Below are 8,326 nucleotides of genomic sequence, written 5' to 3'. Positions count from 1 at the left end.
TGGTTCCTAAGGAGACTCTGCATCTTTGGGATTTTCTAAGCTTTGTTATTCTTGGTGGTCCCTTGGACCACACCTGAATTTATGCTAATGAGATGGCTCAGGATGGGGCTAGTCCTGCCAGAAAGACCAATCATGTGACAAGCATCAGTCTGACCACGGGAGGATTTAGGGGATTCAGTCTCATCAGCAGTGATTCAATAAATTATGCCACCATGGTAGAATCCCAGGAAGAAGCTCAATGGGGCTTCCTGGTTGGTGGACACATTGATGTCCCAGGAGGGTGACATGTCCTGATAGCACAGGGAAAGGACAGAAAAGCCCTGCATTCATGACCCTCCCAAACCCTGCCCCCTCATCTCTTTATCTGACTGCTCCAGATCCTTTATAATGAAACCGTAATCATGAATGTAATCACAAACACACCACATTCCTGAGTTCTAGGAGTCCTGCGAGTGAATTGTCAAACCGGAGGGGACAGGAGGGTGTCCTAGAGCTCCAGGGCAGCGGGAGAGGAGTAGAGGCAGGAGATGGTGTGCAGTGTGAGCTGGGCGTTAAGGAAGGGTCAGGGTGAAAGCAAACCGGGGCGATTCTGACTGGTGTAACTGTGGGGAGGTGGCCCCGAGAACAGAAAGAGGACAAAGAGGAGGCACCACAATTGGAAACAGATGAAGAGCTCAACTGTGGTGATGTGAGGCCCCAGAGGAAAACCCAGGTGAGCAGCACCCAGGGGAGAGCTGGAGTAGGGCTGGGGACCGACCGGGGCCATGTCCCGGGGATGTCCCGGCAGAGTCCCAGAGTTTGGACAAGGTCCGATCCTGGGAGGAAGAGGAACAGCTACTGACACGACCCACCAGGTCAGTCTGGCTGCGGACCCCCACTCAAGAAATCGTTCTGGGATTAAGTTTTGGGAATAGCATGAGAGTCACATTGGGACCCCGTGATGAAGTACTTTTCCCACAGCCTTATACCTAGGGTGTCCCTTCTGTTACTGAGACCAAGGTGAGGAAGAAAGGAACAATTTGCAGAAGACCCTGTGGGGGAGGGGTGACTTTCTTTCTTTCTTTCTTTCTTTTTTTTAAAAGATTTTATTTATTTATTTGAGAGAGAGAGACGGTGAGAGAGAGCATGAGCAAGGAGAAGGTCAGAGGAAGAGGCAGACTCCCCGTGGAGCTGGGAGCCCGATGTGGGACTTGATCCCGAGACTCTGGGATCATGACCTGAGCTGAAGGCAGTCGTCCAACCAACTTAGCCACCCAAACGTCCCGAGGGGTGACTTTCCAAGATGTCCTCAATGGGGTCATTGTGCCTTCTGGTTGTGCTGTTCAAAATCCTGCCAGGCGGGGTTGGGGGGTGGGAAGGGTGGTGATGTCTGGGGTCTTGTATCTGCTACCTCCCCCCACAGAGACTAGGCTTCGGGGTGGTTTTCCAGTTTGTTAGTTAAGAGTTTCTTTTTCTTTTTTAATTTTCTTTTTAAGATTTTATTTATTTGACAGAGGGAGAGAGAGAGAGAGAGAACAGCAGGCAGAGCAGCAGAAGGAGAGGGAGAGGCAGGCTCCCCACTGAGTGGGAGCCAGATGTGGGGCTCGATCCCAGGACTCTGCGATCATGCCCCAAGCCAAAGGCTGCCTGGATTGACGGGGTGCCCTGACACAGCATCACCAGGGCCACTGAGGGGCGCCCCCCTCTGGCCTGGCCAGTGGGGGGCCTCCCTCACCCTCCTGCCCCCTCGTCTCCTAGAAATACTATCACCTGCTTACCATGTGTCTGATGCTGCAGTATGCTGGGTCTACAAAGATGGCGGGACACAGTCCTTCCTCCTGTGGGCGCTGATAGGTTCGTGGCCAGAGCTGAAAAACCAGTTCATGTAAAATGTCTATGCTCCAGACCAGTGTTCACTAAGTGCTCCGAGCCCATGGAGTAGGGACTTCTAGGTCGTCCTGAGGCAAGGGACACGGTGACCTCTGAGGTGGATCTTGAAGTTTGAGTTGGTGTTATCCAGTGAAGGGAGACGTCAGTGGGAAGGAGGAATCCTGTGTGGAGAAGCACAATGAGTGCTTCTAGTGTAAAAGAGTATAAATGTGTAAATGAATCTGGTGGGCTCAGGCTAGGAAGCGACTGGGTCTGGCCAGCTTGTAGTGTGGTGTGGTGTGGTGTGGTGTGGTGTGGTGTGGTGTGGGTGTGTACAGGGTGGGTGGTGCAAGATAAAGCTGGAAAGGTACTTTGATGTGAGCAGGATTTTACAGGCCTCAGAAACTTCTAGGGGGTTTTGATTTTGAACACATTTGTTTAACATTTACATGCAGCAACCTGACCCAGGGTATGGGTCAGATATAGAACCTGCTGTTTGGGCTGAAGGAGAAGAGTGGAATCATTTGGCAAAGATGTGTAAGACTCAAAAATAAGGTTAACGAATTCTCCAACAGCCGTGCAAACAGCCGTGCCAACAGGCAAGATACTGTATTGTGTGGTACTCTGACGCGGATGGGAAGCCCAGCATGGTGGTAGGTCTTACACGGGAAAGATCGAGGACACCACCCTCTTGTGTATCGCTCTGCTGTGTTCATCTTACCTATAATGAGATAATCGGGTAACAGGCCCTCAGAGTAGCCTGGGCACAGGCCCGAGCTGACTGGATACTGGGAAGACCAGGGCGTGGATATTGATACAAAGGCCACATGCACAGATTCATCTCCGGGTTCAGACTTCCTCAGGATAAATTGCCTGTTGCATGGGAATGGAGTTCAGGATACAAACCCAGGTGTGCAAAGCCGATCAGATTTCTTAATTTTCTTTAAATCAAATTGGATCTGACTCAAAATCTCCAATCAACTTGCAGGCAGGAAATTAAACCTTACTCGCTATTGGAGTTCCTCTCTCCAAGAACGTGCAAACATCCAAAGGTTGGACGGTGCTCAACACTGGGGAGGCCCTTCTGGTTGACGGTTGTTGGCTGAATGGCCAGAGTCTTTGTGAGTTTGTCCTTTCCTGACTTTTGCCTTTCTGTCACCATAATGCATTACAGAACACAGGACAAACTTCCATGACTTCTGGCTTCACTGTTTGAGGTCCAACTGCTTTAGGTAAGAGAAGCCTCCAGTCCAGAGGAGGAGAGCAAAGAAGGCTTCCTGGAGGAAAGGCTCTTTCTGCCAAAGCATTCTGCTTCATTTATTTCCTTTCTTCTCAGGAACCTTCTGGTTGGATAATCTTTCACTTTTGTCCTCCTCATCCTGCCACACCTGGTCTGGTTCCTCTAGAATGGGCTTGCTTGTCATCTTGTAGTCTTTCCTGCAGAGACATAATAACCACCTAAGCAACATCAAACAATACAATTTCCAATAGTAAGACATGGTATGAAGGGGTTAGGAAGGAGGGTAGGTATCGGTTCTTTTAGGCTCTCTGTGTATGACCTTCTTGTTGGTCTCAGGTATCATCTGCTTAGAAGTAGATCAGGGTTCTTTTTTTTTTTTTTTTAAATGATTTTATTTACTTAAGAGAAAGTGTCGGTGGGGTGGGGAGAGGGAGACAGAGGGAGAAGCTCAAGCAGACTCCATGCTGAGCAGAGAGCCCGATGTGGGGCTTGATCTAAGGACCCTGAGATCAGGACCTGAGCCAAGACCAAGAGTTGGGCTCTTAGCTGACTGAGCCACCCAGGGACCCCAGATCAGAATTCTTACACATGAAACACAAGGGAGAAGAGAGTGAGGGAGGAAGAAGAGAAAAGCAGACTCGACCTTTCATCTTTTCCTTTCCTCCTGAGGTTGAGACATTTTAGAATCTCCAAGTCTTTGCTTCCACCCTGTGGTCCAGCAAGGCACTCTCTGCAACCCCCACCACCATGCATTCAGATGCCCTGCAGAGCAGAGCTGGGAGGCAGGCAAGGCACTGAGCCATCCAAGGGCTCAGCTGTTCAGCTTTCCATATAGACATGAAGCATTCCCCAGGAACAACTTAGATGACTGTACTGAGTTCCACTAGGCAGTACAGTCTAGGCAGACTCGCCTCCCTTCATAACCTCTGGCTGGGGCTGATGAAGAACACGGAATCCAGTAAGACACAAAATAAATAAGTTTCATTTTCTCTCATCTGGGAGTATATTGTGATTTCCATCCTGGTACACCATACAAAGGAGGGTTACGGGATAGAAGGAAGGGATTTTAGAAGCTGTAGCACAAAGGCAGAGACCAGAAAGTTGGGGTATGTTTGGAGAATAGTGAGCGGTCCACTTTGGCTGGAATGTTGGATATACGTGGGGCAGTAATGGAACGTGGATCTAGAATGTTGGGGGTCATTTGCACAGTGGAGTGAGGATTTGTCAGTGTATCAGTGAGACATTAGCATTCATTATCCAGAGATTTAGAAGAGAGGGTGTAATTGTGGGACAACCATGCACCTATTGGGTTTAAGTATGTGACATTTTTGACATCCAGAAATAGTGTTCTCATATGGTTCTGCCTAACATTTAAGGCAACTATCGTGAGTTCCTGTGACATGAAGGCCAGTCTTCATGTGTTGGCTCAGAATCCACCAGCAGGAATCTCCTAATGGACCAGTCTTCAGTAAATTGAGTCTTTGATCATCTGTCCCACCATTTGCTAGTCTCCTGAGTTGCCTTTTCACAGACACACATTTCTCCATTTGTTTTCCTCTACAGAATATGGTTGAAAGTCATTGTCAGATGCCTTGATAAAATCTGTTTTCGGTGCGGGTACCCTGTGAAGGCAAAGAACAAGGTTAATCTGACTCTTGGGGAACCAGCTCTATTTCTGACTGTCCACCATTTTTTCCTGTCAGTGTTTCCAGATAGCTCTGAAAATAGTCATTGTCCAGTTTTGCTCAGGGATAGAATGGAGCCAGCCCGAGAATTTCAGGCTATACCTCAGTTTCTAAAAATTCTCCCACTTTCTAAAACAGAAATATTTTATCATGTTTAAATATATATAATATATATAATATATAAATACATAAAATGTATATAAAACTGAGCCTCAAAAGTTTTCAGAGGTCATGGTTTCACAGTATGAACTTTGAGGAGAACTGATGTAATTCTCAGATACTCAATTTCAAGAGAAAAGCTATGTATTATTTATTTTTTAAGTAAGAGACTTTTAAAGATTTTATTTATTTTTAGAGGGGGGAGCTGCAGAGGGGGAGGGTCAGAGAGGGAAAGAGAAAGAAACAAGAAACAGACGCCCCAGTGAGCACGGGGCTCAACTTAGGGCTTGGTCTCAGGACCCTGAGATCATGACCTGCGCTGAAATCAAGAGTCGGACCTTAACCTACTGAGCCAGCCAGGCGCCCCTTAAGTAAGATATTTTTAAGTAAGGAATTGATCTTGCAGGGGCCAAGGTTAGGCTGATCCAAAATGTACTGCTTAGGCATCAGGATTATTTTAACTGAAAGTTACTTAGGAAACAACCAGTGCAAAGGAAACTCAGACCCTCTTCTGTCCACTTTGAAAGCAGGAAATAAATCTCCCATTTGAAAGGCACCCTCTTTGTACTAAGAAGTAAAAAGACATCCTTATCATCAGAGACAGGGACTTTAAAATGGAGAAGGGTGCAGAAATAAACATTGTTACTTTTTTTTCCCTAATTTACTATCTCAGCTCAAATCCCAGTTAAGAATTCCTTGCTAATTAAAGCTCCCAAATGCCTATTTTTCTTCATCTTGTCAATTCCTCATCAATTTATTATCTCTTTGTCTAAAAAGAATAAAAACTGACTGCTGTGGTCGTTTCTTCAGGTCTCAATTTCACTATTGGGCCTCTGTGTGCACATAATAAAACCGAAGATTTTTCCCTCCTGTTCATCTGTCTCATGTAAATTTAATTCTTAGTCCAGCTGGAAGACCTCACTTCAGCTGCATCCTAACCAAATACCAGAGCTGCGGTATATTGTGAGTTTGTAGTAATTCCAATCTCTAGGCGATGATATTGTGGAAGATTCCAAAATGCACTGAGCATTGCAAAGAGAGTCATTCAGAAGGGTGTCTGGAGGATACTGAGGAAGCGGGGCTTATACACCTGTTCTGTTTCAATTCTCAGAATAAGGTGAACTTTTGACTTTAATCAATTGCATTTTGTCGGTTTCATCTCCCCCACTCTCCCCCGACTGCCTGGAAAATAATCCCGGCTCAGGTTCTGTCCTTGCTCATTTTTGAGGGGAGGTTTCTGTCCTCACCCTTTTGAGTGGGACATTCTGGTTTCAGGTTCTCGGTGAGTACTCCGTTATGGGAAGTAATTCTTCTGAGGGGACTACTTCTTCCTTTTTAAGATTTTATTTATCTGACATAGAGACAGCAAGAGCAGAAACACAAGCAGGGGGAGCAGGAGAGGAATATGCAGGGAGCCCAATGTGGGGCTCGATCCCAGGACCCGGGGACCATGACCTGAGCCAAAGGCAGATGCTTAACGACTGAGCCACCCAGTTCAGCCCTTTAAAAGAACTTCTGAGAGCCTCCTGCTGGAATCCCTGCAGGATTTAGGTTTGAGAAATACGGCTCCTGCTGTAAAATTTTGGCCCCATTGGACACACATTACCGGAGGTGAGTTACAATTCCATTCACTAAAACGGGGCGTTTTTGATAACCCCAAATTAGTTTACTTGTACACATAACTGGAAAAGGTTTGTAAGACCAAACAAAATGAGGGGGAAGCTTATTTTAATTGGAGGCCTTTAAAAGAAACCCTGCAAATTTTGCTTGCCTTTGGGCAGTGAAACCCAAACTTCAGGAAACTGAATCAGCCAAGCTCAGAAATCTAGAAACATTGGCTGAAACCTTTAAGCCCCTTCCTCCTTCTGCTCACTGCGGCCCCCCTCCGCTCTTCCTTCCCCTTCCCCACCCCCTCCTGTTCTATAGCCAGCCTTAGCTAAATAGCCCTTCCCCTCCTGAGACCCTGACAGCCTTCTGATCCTATGGAACCCCAGGTAAGGTTAAACCTTGGGGAGGCAGGAGCTGCCCAAGCTTCCTTCACCCCATAGTCAAAACCCGAACTATGGGCCATAGCTAAACCATTTCCCAAAGCTAACAAAGACCCTTGTACATTTGCAGGGGAATTTAACACTGTGATGCAAACACATGACCCCAGTTTCTCTGGTTTGTAACAACTAATTATAAAGCGAGTTGGTGAAGGTCTAGCGAGAAACTGGAAGCGGGCAGCTCACTGATAGAACCCACTGGAACATTTCCCTGAGCGGAGAGCCCTTAAACTGGGAAAAAGACTGTGAAGCTATTCCTGAGGCTTTCTTCCCCAAATCCTTAATAGGGAAAAGATTCCACAAGGTATTCAAAGTCCCAATGAATCTGTTCTTGGTTACTCTAACTAGAGAGTGTCTTTGCCGAACACTCTGGCCTCTCTGCCACCCAGTGAGCCAGCTCCGTGATGATGATTATTGTTTTAAAGATTTTATTTATTTATTTGAGAGAGAGCAAGCATGCTAGCGTGGGAAGGAGCAGAGGGGGGAGGATAAGCAGACTCCCCATTGAGCAGTAGCCCAGGGGGGTCTCAGGACCCTGAGATCATGACCTGAGCTGAAATTAAGAGTCCTATGCTCAGCTGGCTGAGCTACCCAGGTGCCCCAAGACAGCTGAATTATTTTTCATTCTACCTTTGCTGATGGCCTAGGTACAGAACTATCATTTCTTGTTAAGCAAACCCATTTAAATTAGGCAAAGTATGCAAACTCCTGATCTTATTAATCTAGCTAGTCTTTCCTGGCCGAAGTCTAGGCAGCCTCATCTGCTATGGGGTCTCCCTGCTATGGGGTCGTCTCCTTTTTAGTGTCCCTTATGGTTCAGGATTGCTGCTACTTTTGGAAGCCAGATGGCTTTGAGGGGTTTTCGTATCTCTTCCTTGTTTTTGATAGCTTTTCCTGCGGTAGTAGGGAGGCCCCTTTCCTTGTAGACGGCCTCCCTGTATATGTACAGTAGCAAAGGCATATCGAGAATCAGTGTGGACGTTGACCAGCTTGCCTTGACTGAGGGGTCTAAGGTGTGTAGTTCAGCCCATTGTGCTGACCATCCAGCTGGTAATGCCTTAGCCTCTAGGACTTCAGGGGTCGTGGTCACTGCATAACTCACTTTTTGGGCACCCTCTTGTAGGTAACTGCTGCTGTCGCTGAACAGCCCGAGCTCTGGATTTTTTATGGCTTGATCGCGTGGATCTGGATGGCTTGCGTAGGCTTCATCAATTACTCTGGAGCAGTCACGGTCTGGTTTCCCCTCTTCCATGGGTAGATAGGTTGTTGGGTTTAATGTCCTTACTGTTTCAAGGGTGACCGACCCATGGATTCTCGCAGAGGAGCCCTTGGTACTGTGCAGGTCGAGA

At 47.0% G+C, this 8,326-nt stretch overlaps 1 long non-coding RNA gene across 2 annotated transcripts in view; it reads left to right on the top strand.

Moving 5' to 3' along the window:
* Positions 1–452: 452 nt before the first annotated feature.
* The window catches only part of LOC122912385, a 77,068-nt gene continuing 69,194 nt past the window's right edge, over positions 453–8,326 (top strand). For both annotated transcript variants that reach the window (XR_006385612.1, XR_006385611.1), the window contains exon 1: positions 453–712. This is a non-coding gene — a long non-coding RNA (uncharacterized LOC122912385). The remainder of the gene's footprint in view (positions 713–8,326) is intronic.

This window comes from Neovison vison, chromosome 7, assembly GCF_020171115.1.
Source record: "Neovison vison isolate M4711 chromosome 7, ASM_NN_V1, whole genome shotgun sequence".
In the NCBI taxonomy this organism is placed as follows: domain Eukaryota; kingdom Metazoa; phylum Chordata; class Mammalia; order Carnivora; family Mustelidae; genus Neogale; species Neogale vison.
This window is presented reverse-complemented; position numbering and strand designations above follow the sequence as displayed.